This window comes from Salmo salar, chromosome 08, assembly GCF_965601325.2.
Source record: "Salmo salar chromosome 08, fSalSal1, whole genome shotgun sequence".
NCBI classification, from domain to species: domain Eukaryota; kingdom Metazoa; phylum Chordata; class Actinopteri; order Salmoniformes; family Salmonidae; genus Salmo; species Salmo salar.
In genome coordinates this window covers 6,080,001-6,097,500 of record NC_138298.1, presented here as the reverse complement: position 1 = coordinate 6,097,500, position 17,500 = coordinate 6,080,001, and the positions used below count along the sequence as shown (strand labels likewise).

Below are 17,500 nucleotides of genomic sequence, written 5' to 3'. Positions count from 1 at the left end.
AGCACCTGGTATTCCCAGGCGGTCTCCCATCCAAGTACTAACCAGGCCCGACCCTGCTTAGCTTCCGAGATCAGACGAACCCTGGCTGATATGGCCGTAAGCGAGAAACAATCTCTTGCTACAACATATATAGTCAAAGTGAGTCTGATAAAACAGACATTTAGTCAATTCATCATTAAATGCTTACTACAAGGCAGTGTTGCTGATGAAATAGTGCAAGAGCACACCCTCGTGGACAAAATTCTTACTGCACCTGGTATTCCCAGGCGGTCTCCCATCCAAGTACTAACCAGGCCCGACCCTGCTTAGCTTCTGAGATCGGACGAGATCGGGCGTACCCAGGCTGATATGGCCGTAAGCGAGAAACAATCTCTTGCTACAACATATATAGTCAAAGTGAGTCTGATAAAACAGACATTTAGTCAATTCATCATTAAACGCTTACTACAAGGCAGTGTTGCTGATGAAATAGTGCAAGAGCACACCCTCGTGGACAAAATGCTTACAGCACCTGGTATTCCCAGGCGGTCTCCCAGCCAAGTACTAACCACGCCCGACCCTGCTTAGCTTCCGAGATCAGACGAGATCGGGCGTACCCAGGCTGATATGGCCGTAAGCGAGAAACAATCTCTTGCTACAACATATATAGTCAAGGTGAGTCTGATAAAACAGACATTTAGTCAATTCATCATTAAATGCTTACTACAAGGCAGTGTTGCTGATGAAATAGTGCAAGAGCACACCCTCGTGGACAAAATGCTTACAGCACCTTGTATACCCAGGCGGTCTCCCATCCAAGTACTAACCAGGCCCGACCCTGCTTAGCTTCCGAGATCAGACGAGATCGGGCGTACCCAGGCTGATATGGCCGTAAGCGAGAAACAATCTCTTGCTACAACATATATAGTCAAAATGAGTCTGATAAACAGACATTGCATTTTCACCAATTAGATAAGCAGCTTGAACTTTGTGTCACTGAAAAAGTAGAACAAATTATAAACACTGTTCCCATCACTTTTTAGCACAGGTAGTTGGATAAAATACAAACTTTATTTCCTTTCATCATTTGAACAGGGCAAAGGAGCATAAAGCACACACAAGCTGCATTCAGCAACAATATTCTTGTTTGTCTTATAAATACAAGGCAGATGCTAATTGAAAACACAAGGAAATTTGATCCTATTAAAAAGGCAGGAAGCTGCATTTAGTCAATTCATCATTAAATGCTTACTACAAGGCAGTGTTGCTGATGAAATAGTGCAAGAGCACACCTTCGTGGACAAAATGCTTACAGCACCTGGTATTCCGAGGCGGTCTCCCATCCAAGTACTAACCAGGCCCGACCCTGCTTAGCTTCCGAGATCAGACGAGATCGGGCATACCCAGGCTGATATGGCCGTAAGCGAGAAACGATCTCTTGCTACAACATATACAGTCAAAGTGAGTCTGATAAAACAGACATTTAGTAAATTCATCATTAAATGCTTAATACAAGGCAGTGTTGCTGATGAAATAGTGCAAGAGCACACCCTCGTGGACAAAATGCTTACAGCACCTGGTATTCCCAGGCGGTCTCCCATCCAAGTACTAACCAGGCCCGACCCTGCTTAGCTTCCGAGATCAGACGAGATCGGGCATACCCAGGCTGATATGGATGTAAGCGAGAAACAATCTCTTGCTACAACATATATAGTCAAAGTGAGTCTGATAAAACAGACATTTAGTCAATTCATCATTAAACGCTTACTACAAGGCAGTGTTGCTGATGAAATAGTGCAAGAGCACACCCTCGTGGACAAAATGCTTACAGCACCTGGTATTCCCAGGCGGTCTCCCAGCCAAGTACTAACCAGGCCCGACCCTGCTTAGCTTCCGAGATCAGACGAGATCGGGCGTACCCAGGCTGATATGGCCGTAAGCGAGAAACAATCTCTTGCTACAACATATATAGTCAAAGTGAGTCTGATAAAACAGAGATTTAGTCAATTCATCATTAAATGCTTACTACAAGGCAGTGTTGCTGATGAAATAGTGCAAGAGCACACCCTCGTGGACAAAATGCTTACAGCACCTGGTATTCCCAAACGGTCTCCCATCCAAGTACTAACCAGGCCCGACCCTGCTTAGCTTCCGAGATCAGACGAGATCGGGCGTAGCCAGGCTGGTATGGCCGTAAGCGAGAAACAATCTCTTGCTACAACATATATAGTCAAAGTGAGTCTGATAAAACAGACATTTAGTCAATTCATCATTAAATGCTTACTACAAGGAAGTGTTGCTGATGAAATAGTGCAAGAGCACACCCTCGTGGACAAAATGCTTACAGCACCTGGTATTCCCAGGCGGTCTCCCATCCAAGTACTAACCAGGCCCGACCCTGCTTAGCTTCCGAGATCAGACGAACCCTGGCTGATATGGCCGTAAGCGAGAAACAATCTCTTGCTACAACATATATAGTCAAAGTGAGTCTGATAAAACAGACATTTAGTCAATTCATCATTAAATGCTTACTACAAGGCAGTGTTGCTGATGAAATAGTGCAAGAGCACACCCTCGTGGACAAAATTCTTACTGCACCTGGTATTCCCAGGCGGTCTCCCATCCAAGTACTAACCAGGCCCGACCCTGCTTAGCTTCTGAGATCAGACGAGATCGGGCGTACCCAGGCTGATATGGCCGTAAGCGAGAAACAATCTCTTGCTACAACATATATAGTCAAAGTGAGTCTGATAAAACAGACATTTAGTCAATTCATCATTAAACGCTTACTACAAGGCAGTGTTGCTGATGAAATAGTGCAAGAGCACACCCTCGTGGACAAAATGCTTACAGCACCTGGTATTCCCAGGCGGTCTCCCAGCCAAGTACTAACCACGCCCGACCCTGCTTAGCTTCCGAGATCAGACGAGATCGGGCGTACCCAGGCTGATATGGCCGTAAGCGAGAAACAATCTCTTGCTACAACATATATAGTCAAAGTGAGTCTGATAAAACAGACATTTAGTCAATTCATCATTAAATGCTTACTACAAGGCAGTGTTGCTGATGAAATAGTGCAAGAGCACACCCTCGTGGACAAAATGCTTACAGCACCTTGTATACCCAGGCGGTCTCCCATCCAAGTACTAACCAGGCCCGACCCTGCTTAGCTTCCGAGATCAGACGAGATCGGGCGTACCCAGGCTGATATGGCCGTAAGCGAGAAACAATCTCTTGCTACAACATATATAGTCAAAATGAGTCTGATAAACAGACATTGCATTTTCACCAATTAGATAAGCAGCTTGAACTTTGTGTCACTGAAAAAGTAGAACAAATTATAAACACTGTTCCCATCACTTTTTAGCACAGGTAGTTGGATAAAATACAAACTTTATTTCCTTTCATCATTTGAACAGGGCAAAGGAGCATAAAGCACACACAAGCTGCATTCAGCAACAATATTCTTGTTTGTCTTATAAATACAAGGCAGATGCTAATTGAAAACACAAGGAAATTTGATCCTATTAAAAAGGCAGGAAGCTGCATTTAGTCAATTCATCATTAAATGCTTACTACAAGGCAGTGTTGCTGATGAAATAGTGCAAGAGCACACCTTCGTGGACAAAATGCTTACAGCACCTGGTATTCCGAGGCGGTCTCCCATCCAAGTACTAACCAGGCCCGACCCTGCTTAGCTTCCGAGATCAGACGAGATCGGGCATACACAGGCTGATATGGCCGTAAGCGAGAAACAATCTCTTGCTACAACATATATAGTCAAAGTGAGTCTGATAAAACAGACATTTAGTCAATTCATCATTAAACGCTTACTACAAGGCAGTGTTGCTGATGAAATAGTGCAAGAGCACACCCTCGTGGACAAAATGCTTACAGCACCTGGTATTCCCAGGCGGTCTCCCAGCCAAGTACTAACCAGGCCCGACCCTGCTTAGCTTCCGAGATCAGACGAGATCGGGCGTACCCAGGCTGATATGGCCGTAAGCGAGAAACAATCTCTTGCTACAACATATATAGTCAAAGTGAGTCTGATAAAACAGACATTTAGTCAATTCATCATTAAATGCTTACTACAAGGCAGTGTTGCTGATGAAATAGTGCAAGAGCACACCCTCGTGGACAAAATGCTTACAGCACCTGGTATTCCCAGGCGGTCTCCCATCCAAGTACTAACCAGGCCGAGATCAGACGAGATCGGGCGTACCCAGGCTGATATGGCCGTAAGCGAGAAACAATCTCTTGCTACAACATATATAGTCAAAGTGAGTCTGATAAAACAGACATTTAGTCAATTCATCATTAAATGCTTACTACAAGGCAGTGTTGCTGATGAAATAGTGCAAGAGCACACCCTCGTGGACAAAATGCTTACAGCACCTGGTATTCCCAGGCGGTCTCCCATCCAAGTACTAACCAGGCCCGACCCTGCTTAGCTTCCGAGATCAGACGAGATCGGGCATACCCAGGCTGATATGGATGTAAGCGAGAAACAATCTCTTGCTACAACATATATAGTCAAAGTGAGTCTGATAAAACAGACATTTAGTCAATTCATCATTAAACGCTTACTACAAGGCAGTGTTGCTGATGAAATAGTGCAAGAGCACACCCTCGTGGACAAAATGCTTACAGCAACTGGTATTCCCAGGCGGTCTCCCAGCCAAGTACTAACCAGGCCCGACCCTGCTTAGCTTCCGAGATCAGACGAGATCGGGCGTACCCAGGCTGATATGGCCGTAAGCGAGAAACAATCTCTTGCTACAACATATATAGTCAAAGTGAGTCTGATAAAACAGAGATTTAGTCAATTCATCATTAAATGCTTACTACAAGGCAGTGTTGCTGATGAAATAGTGCAAGAGCACACCCTCGTGGACAAAATGCTTACAGCACCTGGTATTCCCAAACGGTCTCCCATCCAAGTACTAACCAGGCCCGACCCTGCTTAGCTTCCGAGATCAGACGAGATCGGGCGTAGCCAGGCTGGTATGGCCGTAAGCGAGAAACAATCTCTTGCTACAACATATATAGTCAAAGTGAGTCTGATAAAACAGACATTTAGTCAATTCATCATTAAATGCTTACTACAAGGAAGTGTTGCTGATGAAATAGTGCAAGAGCACACCCTCGTGGACAAAATGCTTACAGCACCTGGTATTCCCAGGCGGTCTCCCATCCAAGTACTAACCAGGCCCGACCCTGCTTAGCTTCCGAGATCAGACGATCCCTGGCTGATATGGCCGTAAGCGAGAAACAATCTCTTGCTACAACATATATAGTCAAAGTGAGTCTGATAAAACAGACATTTAGTCAATTCATCATTAAATGCTTACTACAAGGCAGTGTTGCTGATGAAATAGTGCAAGAGCACACCCTCGTGGACAAAATTCTTACTGCACCTGGTATTCCCAGGCGGTCTCCCATCCAAGTACTAACCAGGCCCGACCCTGCTTAGCTTCTGAGATCAGACGAGATCGGGCGTACCCAGGCTGATATGGCCGTAAGGGAGAAACAATCTCTTGCTACAACATATATAGTCAAAGTGAGTCTGATAAAACAGACATTCAGTCAATTCATCATTAAATGCTTACTAGAAGGCAGTGTTGCTGATGAAATAGTGCAAGAGCACACCCTCGTGGACAAAATGCATACAGCACCTGGTATACCCAGGCGGTCTCCCATCCAAGTACTAACCAGGCCCGACCCTGCTTAGCTTCTGAGATCAGACGAGATCGGGCGTACCCAGGCTGATATGGCCGTAAGCGAGAAACAATCTCTTGCTACAACATATATAGTCAAAGTGAGTCTGATAAAACAGAGATTTAGTCAATTCATCATTAAATGCTTACTACAAGGCAGTGTTGCTGATGAAATAGTGCAAGAGCACACCCTCGTGGACAAAATGCTTACAGCACCTGGTATTCCCAAACGGTCTCCCATCCAAGTACTAACCAGGCCCGACCCTGCTTAGCTTCCGAGATCAGACGAGATCGGGCGTAGCCAGGCTGGTATGGCCGTAAGCGAGAAACAATCTCTTGCTACAACATATATAGTCAAAGTGAGTCTGATAAAACAGACATTTAGTCAATTCATCATTAAATGCTTACTACAAGGAAGTGTTGCTGATGAAATAGTGCAAGAGCACACCCTCGTGGACAAAATGCTTACAGCACCTGGTATTCCCAGGCGGTCTCCCATCCAAGTACTAACCAGGCCCGACCCTGCTTAGCTTCCGAGATCAGACGAACCCTGGCTGATATGGCCGTAAGCGAGAAACAATCTCTTGCTACAACATATATAGTCAAAGTGAGTCTGATAAAACAGACATTTAGTCAATTCATCATTAAATGCTTACTACAAGGCAGTGTTGCTGATGAAATAGTGCAAGAGCACACCCTCGTGGACAAAATTCTTACTGCACCTGGTATTCCCAGGCGGTCTCCCATCCAAGTACTAACCAGGCCCGACCCTGCTTAGCTTCTGAGATCAGACGAGATCGGGCGTACCCAGGCTGATATGGCCGTAAGCGAGAAACAATCTCTTGCTACAACATATATAGTCAAAGTGAGTCTGATAAAACAGACATTTAGTCAATTCATCATTAAACGCTTACTACAAGGCAGTGTTGCTGATGAAATAGTGCAAGAGCACACCCTCGTGGACAAAATGCTTACAGCACCTGGTATTCCCAGGCGGTCTCCCAGCCAAGTACTAACCACGCCCGACCCTGCTTAGCTTCCGAGATCAGACGAGATCGGGCGTACCCAGGCTGATATGGCCGTAAGCGAGAAACAATCTCTTGCTACAACATATATAGTCAAAGTGAGTCTGATAAAACAGACATTTAGTCAATTCATCATTAAATGCTTACTACAAGGCAGTGTTGCTGATGAAATAGTGCAAGAGCACACCCTCGTGGACAAAATGCTTACAGCACCTTGTATACCCAGGCGGTCTCCCATCCAAGTACTAACCAGGCCCGACCCTGCTTAGCTTCCGAGATCAGACGAGATCGGGCGTACCCAGGCTGATATGGCCGTAAGCGAGAAACAATCTCTTGCTACAACATATATAGTCAAAATGAGTCTGATAAACAGACATTGCATTTTCACCAATTAGATAAGCAGCTTGAACTTTGTGTCACTGAAAAAGTAGAACAAATTATAAACACTGTTCCCATCACTTTTTAGCACAGGTAGTTGGATAAAATACAAACTTTATTTCCTTTCATCATTTGAACAGGGCAAAGGAGCATAAAGCACACACAAGCTGCATTCAGCAACAATATTCTTGTTTGTCTTATAAATACAAGGCAGATGCTAATTGAAAACACAAGGAAATTTGATCCTATTAAAAAGGCAGGAAGCTGCATTTAGTCAATTCATCATTAAATGCTTACTACAAGGCAGTGTTGCTGATGAAATAGTGCAAGAGCACACCTTCGTGGACAAAATGCTTACAGCACCTGGTATTCCGAGGCGGTCTCCCATCCAAGTACTAACCAGGCCCGACCCTGCTTAGCTTCCGAGATCAGACGAGATCGGGCATACCCAGGCTGATATGGCCGTAAGCGAGAAACAATCTCTTGCTACAACATATATAGTCAAAGTGAGTCTGATAAAACAGACATTTAGTCAATTCATCATTAAACGCTTACTACAAGGCAGTGTTGCTGATGAAATAGTGCAAGAGCACACCCTCGTGGACAAAATGCTTACAGCACCTGGTATTCCCAGGCGGTCTCCCAGCCAAGTACTAACCAGGCCCGACCCTGCTTAGCTTCCGAGATCAGACGAGATCGGGCGTACCCAGGCTGATATGGCCGTAAGCGAGAAACAATCTCTTGCTACAACATATATAGTCAAAGTGAGTCTGATAAAACAGACATTTAGTCAATTCATCATTAAATGCTTACTACAAGGCAGTGTTGCTGATGAAATAGTGCAAGAGCACACCCTCGTGGACAAAATGCTTACAGCACCTGGTATTCCCAGGCGGTCTCCCATCCAAGTACTAACCAGGCCGAGATCAGACGAGATCGGGCGTACCCAGGCTGATATGGCCGTAAGCGAGAAACAATCTCTTGCTACAACATATATAGTCAAAGTGAGTCTGATAAAACAGACATTTAGTCAATTCATCATTAAATGCTTACTACAAGGCAGTGTTGCTGATGAAATAGTGCAAGAGCACACCCTCGTGGACAAAATGCTTACAGCACCTGGTATTCCCAGGCGGTCTCCCATCCAAGTACTAACCAGGCCCGACCCTGCTTAGCTTCCGAGATCAGACGAGATCGGGCATACCCAGGCTGATATGGATGTAAGCGAGAAACAATCTCTTGCTACAACATATATAGTCAAAGTGAGTCTGATAAAACAGACATTTAGTCAATTCATCATTAAACGCTTACTACAAGGCAGTGTTGCTGATGAAATAGTGCAAGAGCACACCCTCGTGGACAAAATGCTTACAGCACCTGGTATTCCCAGGCGGTCTCCCAGCCAAGTACTAACCAGGCCCGACCCTGCTTAGCTTCCGAGATCAGACGAGATCGGGCGTACCCAGGCTGATATGGCCGTAAGCGAGAAACAATCTCTTGCTACAACATATATAGTCAAAGTGAGTCTGATAAAACAGAGATTTAGTCAATTCATCATTAAATGCTTACTACAAGGCAGTGTTGCTGATGAAATAGTGCAAGAGCACACCCTCGTGGACAAAATGCTTACAGCACCTGGTATTCCCAAACGGTCTCCCATCCAAGTACTAACCAGGCCCGACCCTGCTTAGCTTCCGAGATCAGACGAGATCGGGCGTAGCCAGGCTGGTATGGCCGTAAGCGAGAAACAATCTCTTGCTACAACATATATAGTCAAAGTGAGTCTGATAAAACAGACATTTAGTCAATTCATCATTAAATGCTTACTACAAGGAAGTGTTGCTGATGAAATAGTGCAAGAGCACACCCTCGTGGACAAAATGCTTACAGCACCTGGTATTCCCAGGCGGTCTCCCATCCAAGTACTAACCAGGCCCGACCCTGCTTAGCTTCCGAGATCAGACGATCCCTGGCTGATATGGCCGTAAGCGAGAAACAATCTCTTGCTACAACATATATAGTCAAAGTGAGTCTGATAAAACAGACATTTAGTCAATTCATCATTAAATGCTTACTACAAGGCAGTGTTGCTGATGAAATAGTGCAAGAGCACACCCTCGTGGACAAAATTCTTACTGCACCTGGTATTCCCAGGCGGTCTCCCATCCAAGTACTAACCAGGCCCGACCCTGCTTAGCTTCTGAGATCAGACGAGATCGGGCGTACCCAGGCTGATATGGCCGTAAGGGAGAAACAATCTCTTGCTACAACATATATAGTCAAAGTGAGTCTGATAAAACAGACATTCAGTCAATTCATCATTAAATGCTTACTAGAAGGCAGTGTTGCTGATGAAATAGTGCAAGAGCACACCCTCGTGGACAAAATGCTTACAGCACCTGGTATACCCAGGCGGTCTCCCATCCAAGTACTAACCAGGCCCGACCCTGCTTAGCTTCTGAGATCAGACGAGATCGGGCGTACCCAGGCTGATATGGCCGTAAGCGAGAAACAATCTCTTGCTACAACATATATAGTCAAAGTGAGTCTGATAAAACAGAGATTTAGTCAATTCATCATTAAATGCTTACTACAAGGCAGTGTTGCTGATGAAATAGTGCAAGAGCACACCCTCGTGGACAAAATGCTTACAGCACCTGGTATTCCCAAACGGTCTCCCATCCAAGTACTAACCAGGCCCGACCCTGCTTAGCTTCCGAGATCAGACGAGATCGGGCGTACCCAGGCTGATATGGCCGTAAGCGAGAAACAATCTCTTGCTACAACATATATAGTCAAAATGAGTCTGATAAACAGACATTGCATTTTCACCAATTAGATAAGCAGCTTGAACTTTGTGTCACTGAAAAAGTAGAACAAATTATAAACACTGTTCCCATCACTTTTTAGCACAGGTAGTTGGATAAAATACAAACTTTATTTCCTTTCATCATTTGAACAGGGCAAAGGAGCATAAAGCACACACAAGCTGCATTCAGCAACAATATTCTTGTTTGTCTTATAAATACAAGGCAGATGCTAATTGAAAACACAAGGAAATTTGATCCTATTAAAAAGGCAGGAAGCTGCATTTAGTCAATTCATCATTAAATGCTTACTACAAGGCAGTGTTGCTGATGAAATAGTGCAAGAGCACACCTTCGTGGACAAAATGCTTACAGCACCTGGTATTCCGAGGCGGTCTCCCATCCAAGTACTAACCAGGCCCGACCCTGCTTAGCTTCCGAGATCAGACGAGATCGGGCATACCCAGGCTGATATGGCCGTAAGCGAGAAACAATCTCTTGCTACAACATATATAGTCAAAGTGAGTCTGATAAAACAGACATTTAGTCAATTCATCATTAAACGCTTACTACAAGGCAGTGTTGCTGATGAAATAGTGCAAGAGCACACCCTCGTGGACAAAATGCTTACAGCACCTGGTATTCCCAGGCGGTCTCCCAGCCAAGTACTAACCAGGCCCGACCCTGCTTAGCTTCCGAGATCAGACGAGATCGGGCGTACCCAGGCTGATATGGCCGTAAGCGAGAAACAATCTCTTGCTACAACATATATAGTCAAAGTGAGTCTGATAAAACAGACATTTAGTCAATTCATCATTAAATGCTTACTACAAGGCAGTGTTGCTGATGAAATAGTGCAAGAGCACACCCTCGTGGACAAAATGCTTACAGCACCTGGTATTCCCAGGCGGTCTCCCATCCAAGTACTAACCAGGCCGAGATCAGACGAGATCGGGCGTACCCAGGCTGATATGGCCGTAAGCGAGAAACAATCTCTTGCTACAACATATATAGTCAAAGTGAGTCTGATAAAACAGACATTTAGTCAATTCATCATTAAATGCTTACTACAAGGCAGTGTTGCTGATGAAATAGTGCAAGAGCACACCCTCGTGGACAAAATGCTTACAGCACCTGGTATTCCCAGGCGGTCTCCCAGCCAAGTACTAACCAGGCCCGACCCTGCTTAGCTTCCGAGATCAGACGAGATCGGGCGTACCCAGGCTGATATGGCCGTAAGCGAGAAACAATCTCTTGCTACAACATATATAGTCAAAGTGAGTCTGATAAAACAGACATTTAGTCAATTCATCATTAAATGCTTACTACAAGGCAGTGTTGCTGATGAAATAGTGCAAGAGCACACCCTCGTGGACAAAATGCTTACAGCACCTGGTATTCCCAGGCGGTCTCCCATCCAAGTACTAACCAGGCCGAGATCAGACGAGATCGGGCGTACCCAGGCTGATATGGCCGTAAGCGAGAAACAATCTCTTGCTACAACATATATAGTCAAAGTGAGTCTGATAAAACAGACATTTAGTCAATTCATCATTAAATGCTTACTACAAGGCAGTGTTGCTGATGAAATAGTGCAAGAGCACACCCTCGTGGACAAAATGCTTACAGCACCTGGTATTCCCAGGCGGTCTCCCATCCAAGTACTAACCAGGCCCGACCCTGCTTAGCTTCCGAGATCAGACGAGATCGGGCATACCCAGGCTGATATGGATGTAAGCGAGAAACAATCTCTTGCTACAACATATATAGTCAAAGTGAGTCTGATAAAACAGACATTTAGTCAATTCATCATTAAACGCTTACTACAAGGCAGTGTTGCTGATGAAATAGTGCAAGAGCACACCCTCGTGGACAAAATGCTTACAGCAACTGGTATTCCCAGGCGGTCTCCCAGCCAAGTACTAACCAGGCCCGACCCTGCTTAGCTTCCGAGATCAGACGAGATCGGGCGTACCCAGGCTGATATGGCCGTAAGCGAGAAACAATCTCTTGCTACAACATATATAGTCAAAGTGAGTCTGATAAAACAGAGATTTAGTCAATTCATCATTAAATGCTTACTACAAGGCAGTGTTGCTGATGAAATAGTGCAAGAGCACACCCTCGTGGACAAAATGCTTACAGCACCTGGTATTCCCAAACGGTCTCCCATCCAAGTACTAACCAGGCCCGACCCTGCTTAGCTTCCGAGATCAGACGAGATCGGGCGTAGCCAGGCTGGTATGGCCGTAAGCGAGAAACAATCTCTTGCTACAACATATATAGTCAAAGTGAGTCTGATAAAACAGACATTTAGTCAATTCATCATTAAATGCTTACTACAAGGAAGTGTTGCTGATGAAATAGTGCAAGAGCACACCCTCGTGGACAAAATGCTTACAGCACCTGGTATTCCCAGGCGGTCTCCCATCCAAGTACTAACCAGGCCCGACCCTGCTTAGCTTCCGAGATCAGACGATCCCTGGCTGATATGGCCGTAAGCGAGAAACAATCTCTTGCTACAACATATATAGTCAAAGTGAGTCTGATAAAACAGACATTTAGTCAATTCATCATTAAATGCTTACTACAAGGCAGTGTTGCTGATGAAATAGTGCAAGAGCACACCCTCGTGGACAAAATTCTTACTGCACCTGGTATTCCCAGGCGGTCTCCCATCCAAGTACTAACCAGGCCCGACCCTGCTTAGCTTCTGAGATCAGACGAGATCGGGCGTACCCAGGCTGATATGGCCGTAAGGGAGAAACAATCTCTTGCTACAACATATATAGTCAAAGTGAGTCTGATAAAACAGACATTCAGTCAATTCATCATTAAATGCTTACTAGAAGGCAGTGTTGCTGATGAAATAGTGCAAGAGCACACCCTCGTGGACAAAATGCATACAGCACCTGGTATACCCAGGCGGTCTCCCATCCAAGTACTAACCAGGCCCGACCCTGCTTAGCTTCTGAGATCAGACGAGATCGGGCGTACCCAGGCTGATATGGCCGTAAGCGAGAAACAATCTCTTGCTACAACATATATAGTCAAAGTGAGTCTGATAAAACAGAGATTTAGTCAATTCATCATTAAATGCTTACTACAAGGCAGTGTTGCTGATGAAATAGTGCAAGAGCACACCCTCGTGGACAAAATGCTTACAGCACCTGGTATTCCCAAACGGTCTCCCATCCAAGTACTAACCAGGCCCGACCCTGCTTAGCTTCCGAGATCAGACGAGATCGGGCGTAGCCAGGCTGGTATGGCCGTAAGCGAGAAACAATCTCTTGCTACAACATATATAGTCAAAGTGAGTCTGATAAAACAGACATTTAGTCAATTCATCATTAAATGCTTACTACAAGGCAGTGTTGCTGATGAAATAGTGCAAGAGCACACCCTCGTGGACAAAATTCTTACTGCACCTGGTATTCCCAGGCGGTCTCCCATCCAAGTACTAACCAGGCCCGACCCTGCTTAGCTTCTGAGATCAGACGAGATCGGGCGTACCCAGGCTGATATGGCCGTAAGCGAGAAACAATCTCTTGCTACAACATATATAGTCAAAGTGAGTCTGATAAAACAGACATTCAGTCAATTCATCATTAAATGCTTACTAGAAGGCAGTGTTGCTGATGAAATAGTGCAAGAGCACACCCTCGTGGACAAAATGCTTACAGCACCTGGTATTCCCAGGCGGTCTCCCAGCCAAGTACTAACCACGCCCGACCCTGCTTAGCTTCCGAGATCAGACGAGATCGGGCGTACCCAGGCTGATATGGCCGTAAGCGAGAAACAATCTCTTGCTACAACATATATAGTCAAAGTGAGTCTGATAAAACTGACATTTAGTCAATTCATCATTAAATGCTTACTACAAGGCAGTGTTGCTGATGAAATAGTGCAAGAGCACACCCTCGTGGACAAAATGCTTACAGCACCTGGTATTCCCAGGCGGTCTCCCATCCAAGTACTAACCAGGCCCGACCCTGCTTAGCTTCGGAGATCAGACGAGATCGGGCGTAGCCAGGCTGGTATGTCCGTAAGCGAGAAACAATCTCTTGCTACAACATATATAGTCAAAGTGAGTGTGATAAAACAGACATTTAGTCAATTCATCATTAAATGCTTACTACAAGGCAGTGTTGCTGATGAAATAGTGCAAGAGCACACCCTCGTGGACAAAATGCTTACAGCACCTGGTATTCCCAGGCGGTCTCCCATCCAAGTACTAACCAGGCCCGACCCTGCTTAGCTTCCGAGATCAGACGAACCCTGGCTGATATGGCCGTAAGCGAGAAACAATCTCTTGCTACAACATATATAGTCAAAGTGAGTCTGATAAAACAGACATTTAGTCAATTCATCATTAAATGCTTACTACAAGGCAGTGTTGCTGATGAAATAGTGCAAGAGCACACCCTCGTGGACAAAATGCTTACAGCACCTGGTATTCCCAGGCGGTCTCCCATCCAAGTACTAAAAAGGCCCGATCCTGCTTAGCTTCCAAGATCAGACGAGATCGGGCGTAGCCAGGCTGGTATGGCCGTAAGCGAGAAAAAATCTCTTGCTACAACATATATAGTCAAAGTGAGTGTGATAAACAGACATTGCATTTTCACCAATTAGATAAGCAGCTTGAACTTTGTGTCACTGAAAAAGTAGAAGAAATTACAAACACTCTTCCCATCACTTTTTAGCACAGGTAGTTGGATAAAATACAAACTTTATTTCCTTTCATCATTTGAACAGGGCAAAGGAGCACAAAGCACACACAAGCTGCATTCAGCAACAATATTCTTGTTTGTCTTATAAATAAAAGGCAGATGCTAATTGAAAACACAAGGAAATTTGATCCTATTAAAAAGGCAGGAAGCTGCATTTAGTCAATTCATCATTAAATGCTTACTACAAGGCAGTGTTGCTGATGAAATAGTGCAAGAGCACACCCTCGTGGACAAAATGCTTACAGCACCTGGTATTCCCAGGCGGTCTCCCATCCAAGTACTAACCAGGCCCGACCCTGCTTAGCTTCCAAGATCAGACGAGATCGGGCGTACCCAGGCTGATATGGCCGTAAGCGAGAAATAATCTCTTGCTACAACATATATAGTCAAAGTGAGTCTGATAAAACAGACATTTAGTCAATTCATCATTAAATGCTTACTACAAGGCAGTGTTGCTGATGAAATAGTGCAAGAGCACACCCTCGTGGACAAAATGCTTACAGCACCTGGTATTCCCAGGCGGTCTCCCATCCAAGTACTAACCAGGCCCGACCCTGCTTAGCTTCCGAGATCAGACGAGATCGGGCGTACCCAGGCTGATATGGCCATAAGCGAGGAACAATCTCTTGCTACAACATATATAGTCGAAGTGAGTCTGATATAACAGACATTTAGTCAATTCATCATTAAATGCTTACTACAAGGCAGTGTTGCTGATGAAATAGTGCAAGAGCACACCCTCGTGGACAAAATGCTTACTGCACCTGGTATTCCCAGGCGGTCTCCCATCCAAGTACTAACCAGGCCCGACCCTGCTTAGCTTCCGAGATCAGACGAGATCGGGCGTACCCAGGCTGATATGGCCGTAAGCGAGAAACAATCTCTTGCTACAACATATATAGTCAAAGTGAGTTTGATAAAACAGAGATTTAGTCAATTCATCATTAAATGCTTACTACAAGGCAGTGTTGCTGATGAAATAGTGCAAGAGCACACCCTCGTGGACAAAATGCTTACAGCACCTGGTATTCCCAGGCGGTCTCCCATCCAAGTACTAACCAGGCCCGACCCTGCTTAGCTTCCGAGATCAGACGAGATCGGGCGTACCCAGGATGGTATGGCCGTAAGCGAGAAACAGTCTCTTGCTACAACATATATAGTCAAAGTGAGTGTGATAAACAGACATTGCATTTTCACCAATTAGATAAGCAGCTTGAACTTTGTGTCACTGAAAAAGTAGAAGAAATTACAAACACTGTTCCCATCACTTTTTAGCACAGGTAGTTGGATAAAATACAAACTTTATTTCCTTTCATCATTTGAACAGGGCAAAGGAGCACAAAGCACACACAAGCTGCATTCAGCAACAATATTCTTGTTTGTCTTATAAATACAAGGCAGATGCTAATTGAAAACACAAGGAAATTTGATCCTATTAAAAAGGCAGGAAGCTGCATTTAGTCAATTCATCATTAAATGCTCACTACAAGGCAGTGTTGCTGATGAAATAGTGCAAGAGCACACCCTCGTGGACAAAATGCTTACAGCACCTGGTATTCCCAGGCGGTCTCCCATCCAAGTACTAACCAGGCCCGACCCTGCTTAGCTTCCGAGATCAGACGAGATCGGGCGTACCCAGGCTGGTATGGCCGTAAGCGAGAAACAATCTCTTGCTACAACATATATAGTCAAAGTGAGTCTGATAAAAATGACATTTAGTCAATTCATCATTAAATGCTTAATACAAGGCAGTGTTGCTGATGAAATAGTGCAAGAGCACACCCTCGTGGACAAAATGCTTACAGCACCTGGTATTCCCAGGCGGTCTCCCATCCAAGTACTAACCAGGCCCGACCCTGCTTAGCTTCCGAGATCAGACGAGATCGGGCGTACCCAGGCTGGTATGGCCGTAAGCGAGAAACAATCTCTTGCTACAACATATATAGTCAAAGTGAGTCTGATAAAACAGACATTTAGTCAATTCATCATTAAATGCTTAATACAAGGCAGTGTTGCTGATGAAATAGTGCAAGAGCACACCCTCGTGGACGAAATGCTTACAGCACCTGGTATTCCCAGGCTGTCTCCCATCCAAGTACTAACCAGGCCCGACCCTGCTTAGCTTCCGAGATCAGACGAGATCGGGCGTACCCAGGCTGGTATGGCCGTAAGCGAGAAACAATCTCTTGCTACAACATATATAGTCAAAGTGAGTCTGATAAAACAGACATTTAGTCAATTCATCATTAAATGCTTAATACAAGGCAGTGTTGCTGATGAAATAGTGCAAGAGCACACCCTCGTGGACAAAATGCTTACAGCACCTGGTATTCCCAGGCGGTCTCCCATCCAAGTACTAACCAGGCCCGACCCTGCTTAGCTTCCGAGATCAGACGAGATCGGGCGTACCCAGGCTGGTATGGCCGTATGCGAGAAACAATCTCTTGCTACAACATATATAGTCAAAGTGAGTCTGATAAAACAGACATTTAGTCAATTCATCATTAAATGCTTAATACAAGGCAGTGTTGCTGATGAAATAGTGCAAGAGCACACCCTCGTGGACAAAATGCTTACAGCACCTGGTATTCCCAGGCGGTCTCGCATCCAAGTACTAACCAGGCCCGACCCTGCTTAGCTTCCGAGATCAGACGAGATCGGGCGTACCCAGGCTGGTATGGCCGTAAGCGAGAAACAATCTCTTGCTACAACATATATAGTCAAAGTGAGTTTGATAAAACAGAGATTTAGTCAATTCATCATTAAATGCTTACTACAAGGCAGTGTTGCTGATGAAATAGTGCAAGAGCACACCCTCGTGGACAAAATGCTTACAGCACCTGGTATTCCCAGGCGGTCTC

The 17,500-nt window shown here is 45.1% G+C and overlaps 40 non-coding genes and 19 pseudogenes across 40 annotated transcripts in view; all 59 read right to left on the bottom strand.

The window, feature by feature from the left end:
* Nucleotides 1-102, bottom strand: part of LOC145853630 (uncharacterized) — a 109-nt pseudogene extending 7 nt beyond the window's left edge.
* Nucleotides 103-241: 139 nt separating this feature from the next.
* LOC145852928 (uncharacterized) lies at nt 242-360 on the bottom strand (annotated as a pseudogene).
* A 139-nt stretch (nt 361-499) lies between these two features.
* Nucleotides 500-618, bottom strand: LOC145851845 (5S ribosomal RNA). Its single transcript, XR_014373698.1, has one exon. It is a non-coding gene; the product is annotated as a 5S ribosomal RNA (ribosomal RNA).
* Nucleotides 619-757: 139 nt separating this feature from the next.
* LOC145852784 (uncharacterized) lies at nt 758-876 on the bottom strand (annotated as a pseudogene).
* Nucleotides 877-1,285: 409 nt separating this feature from the next.
* On the bottom strand, nt 1,286-1,404 carry LOC145850930 (5S ribosomal RNA). The gene has a single exon (XR_014372779.1). It is a non-coding gene; the product is annotated as a 5S ribosomal RNA (ribosomal RNA).
* A 139-nt stretch (nt 1,405-1,543) lies between these two features.
* On the bottom strand, nt 1,544-1,662 carry LOC145851756 (5S ribosomal RNA). Its single transcript, XR_014373608.1, has one exon. It is a non-coding gene; the product is annotated as a 5S ribosomal RNA (ribosomal RNA).
* Nucleotides 1,663-1,801: 139 nt separating this feature from the next.
* Nucleotides 1,802-1,920, bottom strand: LOC145885585 (5S ribosomal RNA). The gene has a single exon (XR_014397168.1). It is a non-coding gene; the product is annotated as a 5S ribosomal RNA (ribosomal RNA).
* A 139-nt stretch (nt 1,921-2,059) lies between these two features.
* On the bottom strand, nt 2,060-2,178 carry LOC145882027 (5S ribosomal RNA). The gene has a single exon (XR_014393594.1). It is a non-coding gene; the product is annotated as a 5S ribosomal RNA (ribosomal RNA).
* A 139-nt stretch (nt 2,179-2,317) lies between these two features.
* LOC145853629 (uncharacterized) lies at nt 2,318-2,426 on the bottom strand (annotated as a pseudogene).
* A 139-nt stretch (nt 2,427-2,565) lies between these two features.
* LOC145852997 (uncharacterized) lies at nt 2,566-2,684 on the bottom strand (annotated as a pseudogene).
* A 139-nt stretch (nt 2,685-2,823) lies between these two features.
* Nucleotides 2,824-2,942, bottom strand: LOC145851844 (5S ribosomal RNA). The gene has a single exon (XR_014373697.1). It is a non-coding gene; the product is annotated as a 5S ribosomal RNA (ribosomal RNA).
* Nucleotides 2,943-3,081: 139 nt separating this feature from the next.
* LOC145852782 (uncharacterized) lies at nt 3,082-3,200 on the bottom strand (annotated as a pseudogene).
* A 409-nt stretch (nt 3,201-3,609) lies between these two features.
* On the bottom strand, nt 3,610-3,728 carry LOC145851467 (5S ribosomal RNA). The gene has a single exon (XR_014373318.1). It is a non-coding gene; the product is annotated as a 5S ribosomal RNA (ribosomal RNA).
* Nucleotides 3,729-3,867: 139 nt separating this feature from the next.
* LOC145885584 (5S ribosomal RNA) lies at nt 3,868-3,986 on the bottom strand. The gene has a single exon (XR_014397167.1). It is a non-coding gene; the product is annotated as a 5S ribosomal RNA (ribosomal RNA).
* Nucleotides 3,987-4,365: 379 nt separating this feature from the next.
* On the bottom strand, nt 4,366-4,484 carry LOC145851755 (5S ribosomal RNA). Its single transcript, XR_014373607.1, has one exon. It is a non-coding gene; the product is annotated as a 5S ribosomal RNA (ribosomal RNA).
* A 139-nt stretch (nt 4,485-4,623) lies between these two features.
* LOC145852037 (5S ribosomal RNA) lies at nt 4,624-4,742 on the bottom strand. The gene has a single exon (XR_014373891.1). It is a non-coding gene; the product is annotated as a 5S ribosomal RNA (ribosomal RNA).
* Nucleotides 4,743-4,881: 139 nt separating this feature from the next.
* Nucleotides 4,882-5,000, bottom strand: LOC145882026 (5S ribosomal RNA). Its single transcript, XR_014393593.1, has one exon. It is a non-coding gene; the product is annotated as a 5S ribosomal RNA (ribosomal RNA).
* Nucleotides 5,001-5,139: 139 nt separating this feature from the next.
* LOC145853601 (uncharacterized) lies at nt 5,140-5,248 on the bottom strand (annotated as a pseudogene).
* A 139-nt stretch (nt 5,249-5,387) lies between these two features.
* Nucleotides 5,388-5,506, bottom strand: LOC145852987 (uncharacterized; annotated as a pseudogene).
* Nucleotides 5,507-5,645: 139 nt separating this feature from the next.
* Nucleotides 5,646-5,764, bottom strand: LOC145852933 (uncharacterized; annotated as a pseudogene).
* A 139-nt stretch (nt 5,765-5,903) lies between these two features.
* LOC145882024 (5S ribosomal RNA) lies at nt 5,904-6,022 on the bottom strand. Its single transcript, XR_014393591.1, has one exon. It is a non-coding gene; the product is annotated as a 5S ribosomal RNA (ribosomal RNA).
* A 139-nt stretch (nt 6,023-6,161) lies between these two features.
* Nucleotides 6,162-6,270, bottom strand: LOC145853628 (uncharacterized; annotated as a pseudogene).
* A 139-nt stretch (nt 6,271-6,409) lies between these two features.
* LOC145852996 (uncharacterized) lies at nt 6,410-6,528 on the bottom strand (annotated as a pseudogene).
* A 139-nt stretch (nt 6,529-6,667) lies between these two features.
* Nucleotides 6,668-6,786, bottom strand: LOC145851843 (5S ribosomal RNA). The gene has a single exon (XR_014373696.1). It is a non-coding gene; the product is annotated as a 5S ribosomal RNA (ribosomal RNA).
* Nucleotides 6,787-6,925: 139 nt separating this feature from the next.
* On the bottom strand, nt 6,926-7,044 carry LOC145852781 (uncharacterized; annotated as a pseudogene).
* A 409-nt stretch (nt 7,045-7,453) lies between these two features.
* Nucleotides 7,454-7,572, bottom strand: LOC145850929 (5S ribosomal RNA). The gene has a single exon (XR_014372778.1). It is a non-coding gene; the product is annotated as a 5S ribosomal RNA (ribosomal RNA).
* A 139-nt stretch (nt 7,573-7,711) lies between these two features.
* Nucleotides 7,712-7,830, bottom strand: LOC145885583 (5S ribosomal RNA). The gene has a single exon (XR_014397166.1). It is a non-coding gene; the product is annotated as a 5S ribosomal RNA (ribosomal RNA).
* Nucleotides 7,831-8,209: 379 nt separating this feature from the next.
* LOC145851754 (5S ribosomal RNA) lies at nt 8,210-8,328 on the bottom strand. The gene has a single exon (XR_014373606.1). It is a non-coding gene; the product is annotated as a 5S ribosomal RNA (ribosomal RNA).
* A 139-nt stretch (nt 8,329-8,467) lies between these two features.
* Nucleotides 8,468-8,586, bottom strand: LOC145885581 (5S ribosomal RNA). The gene has a single exon (XR_014397164.1). It is a non-coding gene; the product is annotated as a 5S ribosomal RNA (ribosomal RNA).
* Nucleotides 8,587-8,725: 139 nt separating this feature from the next.
* On the bottom strand, nt 8,726-8,844 carry LOC145882023 (5S ribosomal RNA). Its single transcript, XR_014393590.1, has one exon. It is a non-coding gene; the product is annotated as a 5S ribosomal RNA (ribosomal RNA).
* A 139-nt stretch (nt 8,845-8,983) lies between these two features.
* LOC145853600 (uncharacterized) lies at nt 8,984-9,092 on the bottom strand (annotated as a pseudogene).
* Nucleotides 9,093-9,231: 139 nt separating this feature from the next.
* On the bottom strand, nt 9,232-9,350 carry LOC145852986 (uncharacterized; annotated as a pseudogene).
* A 139-nt stretch (nt 9,351-9,489) lies between these two features.
* Nucleotides 9,490-9,608, bottom strand: LOC145852427 (5S ribosomal RNA). The gene has a single exon (XR_014374283.1). It is a non-coding gene; the product is annotated as a 5S ribosomal RNA (ribosomal RNA).
* Nucleotides 9,609-9,747: 139 nt separating this feature from the next.
* On the bottom strand, nt 9,748-9,866 carry LOC145885688 (5S ribosomal RNA). The gene has a single exon (XR_014397271.1). It is a non-coding gene; the product is annotated as a 5S ribosomal RNA (ribosomal RNA).
* Nucleotides 9,867-10,275: 409 nt separating this feature from the next.
* LOC145850928 (5S ribosomal RNA) lies at nt 10,276-10,394 on the bottom strand. The gene has a single exon (XR_014372777.1). It is a non-coding gene; the product is annotated as a 5S ribosomal RNA (ribosomal RNA).
* A 139-nt stretch (nt 10,395-10,533) lies between these two features.
* LOC145885580 (5S ribosomal RNA) lies at nt 10,534-10,652 on the bottom strand. The gene has a single exon (XR_014397163.1). It is a non-coding gene; the product is annotated as a 5S ribosomal RNA (ribosomal RNA).
* A 379-nt stretch (nt 10,653-11,031) lies between these two features.
* On the bottom strand, nt 11,032-11,150 carry LOC145885579 (5S ribosomal RNA). Its single transcript, XR_014397162.1, has one exon. It is a non-coding gene; the product is annotated as a 5S ribosomal RNA (ribosomal RNA).
* A 379-nt stretch (nt 11,151-11,529) lies between these two features.
* On the bottom strand, nt 11,530-11,648 carry LOC145851752 (5S ribosomal RNA). Its single transcript, XR_014373604.1, has one exon. It is a non-coding gene; the product is annotated as a 5S ribosomal RNA (ribosomal RNA).
* A 139-nt stretch (nt 11,649-11,787) lies between these two features.
* Nucleotides 11,788-11,906, bottom strand: LOC145852036 (5S ribosomal RNA). The gene has a single exon (XR_014373890.1). It is a non-coding gene; the product is annotated as a 5S ribosomal RNA (ribosomal RNA).
* A 139-nt stretch (nt 11,907-12,045) lies between these two features.
* On the bottom strand, nt 12,046-12,164 carry LOC145882022 (5S ribosomal RNA). The gene has a single exon (XR_014393589.1). It is a non-coding gene; the product is annotated as a 5S ribosomal RNA (ribosomal RNA).
* A 139-nt stretch (nt 12,165-12,303) lies between these two features.
* On the bottom strand, nt 12,304-12,412 carry LOC145853598 (uncharacterized; annotated as a pseudogene).
* A 139-nt stretch (nt 12,413-12,551) lies between these two features.
* LOC145852985 (uncharacterized) lies at nt 12,552-12,670 on the bottom strand (annotated as a pseudogene).
* Nucleotides 12,671-12,809: 139 nt separating this feature from the next.
* LOC145852932 (uncharacterized) lies at nt 12,810-12,928 on the bottom strand (annotated as a pseudogene).
* A 139-nt stretch (nt 12,929-13,067) lies between these two features.
* On the bottom strand, nt 13,068-13,186 carry LOC145882021 (5S ribosomal RNA). Its single transcript, XR_014393588.1, has one exon. It is a non-coding gene; the product is annotated as a 5S ribosomal RNA (ribosomal RNA).
* Nucleotides 13,187-13,325: 139 nt separating this feature from the next.
* LOC145852995 (uncharacterized) lies at nt 13,326-13,444 on the bottom strand (annotated as a pseudogene).
* Nucleotides 13,445-13,583: 139 nt separating this feature from the next.
* LOC145851842 (5S ribosomal RNA) lies at nt 13,584-13,702 on the bottom strand. The gene has a single exon (XR_014373695.1). It is a non-coding gene; the product is annotated as a 5S ribosomal RNA (ribosomal RNA).
* Nucleotides 13,703-13,841: 139 nt separating this feature from the next.
* On the bottom strand, nt 13,842-13,960 carry LOC145851606 (5S ribosomal RNA). Its single transcript, XR_014373458.1, has one exon. It is a non-coding gene; the product is annotated as a 5S ribosomal RNA (ribosomal RNA).
* A 139-nt stretch (nt 13,961-14,099) lies between these two features.
* On the bottom strand, nt 14,100-14,208 carry LOC145853627 (uncharacterized; annotated as a pseudogene).
* A 139-nt stretch (nt 14,209-14,347) lies between these two features.
* Nucleotides 14,348-14,466, bottom strand: LOC145852128 (5S ribosomal RNA). Its single transcript, XR_014373982.1, has one exon. It is a non-coding gene; the product is annotated as a 5S ribosomal RNA (ribosomal RNA).
* A 409-nt stretch (nt 14,467-14,875) lies between these two features.
* LOC145886840 (5S ribosomal RNA) lies at nt 14,876-14,994 on the bottom strand. The gene has a single exon (XR_014398426.1). It is a non-coding gene; the product is annotated as a 5S ribosomal RNA (ribosomal RNA).
* Nucleotides 14,995-15,133: 139 nt separating this feature from the next.
* LOC145885338 (5S ribosomal RNA) lies at nt 15,134-15,252 on the bottom strand. Its single transcript, XR_014396919.1, has one exon. It is a non-coding gene; the product is annotated as a 5S ribosomal RNA (ribosomal RNA).
* A 139-nt stretch (nt 15,253-15,391) lies between these two features.
* On the bottom strand, nt 15,392-15,510 carry LOC145887443 (5S ribosomal RNA). Its single transcript, XR_014399034.1, has one exon. It is a non-coding gene; the product is annotated as a 5S ribosomal RNA (ribosomal RNA).
* A 139-nt stretch (nt 15,511-15,649) lies between these two features.
* On the bottom strand, nt 15,650-15,768 carry LOC145854380 (5S ribosomal RNA). Its single transcript, XR_014375265.1, has one exon. It is a non-coding gene; the product is annotated as a 5S ribosomal RNA (ribosomal RNA).
* Nucleotides 15,769-16,177: 409 nt separating this feature from the next.
* Nucleotides 16,178-16,296, bottom strand: LOC145857520 (5S ribosomal RNA). The gene has a single exon (XR_014378419.1). It is a non-coding gene; the product is annotated as a 5S ribosomal RNA (ribosomal RNA).
* Nucleotides 16,297-16,435: 139 nt separating this feature from the next.
* LOC145857519 (5S ribosomal RNA) lies at nt 16,436-16,554 on the bottom strand. The gene has a single exon (XR_014378418.1). It is a non-coding gene; the product is annotated as a 5S ribosomal RNA (ribosomal RNA).
* Nucleotides 16,555-16,693: 139 nt separating this feature from the next.
* Nucleotides 16,694-16,812, bottom strand: LOC145887293 (5S ribosomal RNA). The gene has a single exon (XR_014398883.1). It is a non-coding gene; the product is annotated as a 5S ribosomal RNA (ribosomal RNA).
* Nucleotides 16,813-16,951: 139 nt separating this feature from the next.
* Nucleotides 16,952-17,070, bottom strand: LOC145884401 (5S ribosomal RNA). The gene has a single exon (XR_014395979.1). It is a non-coding gene; the product is annotated as a 5S ribosomal RNA (ribosomal RNA).
* Nucleotides 17,071-17,209: 139 nt separating this feature from the next.
* Nucleotides 17,210-17,328, bottom strand: LOC145887168 (5S ribosomal RNA). Its single transcript, XR_014398757.1, has one exon. It is a non-coding gene; the product is annotated as a 5S ribosomal RNA (ribosomal RNA).
* A 139-nt stretch (nt 17,329-17,467) lies between these two features.
* The window catches only part of LOC145854369 (5S ribosomal RNA), a 119-nt gene continuing 86 nt past the window's right edge, over nt 17,468-17,500 (bottom strand). Inside the window, exon 1 of the ribosomal RNA XR_014375254.1 lies at nt 17,468-17,500. This exon is cut by the window's right edge and continues 86 nt beyond it. This is a non-coding gene — a ribosomal RNA (5S ribosomal RNA).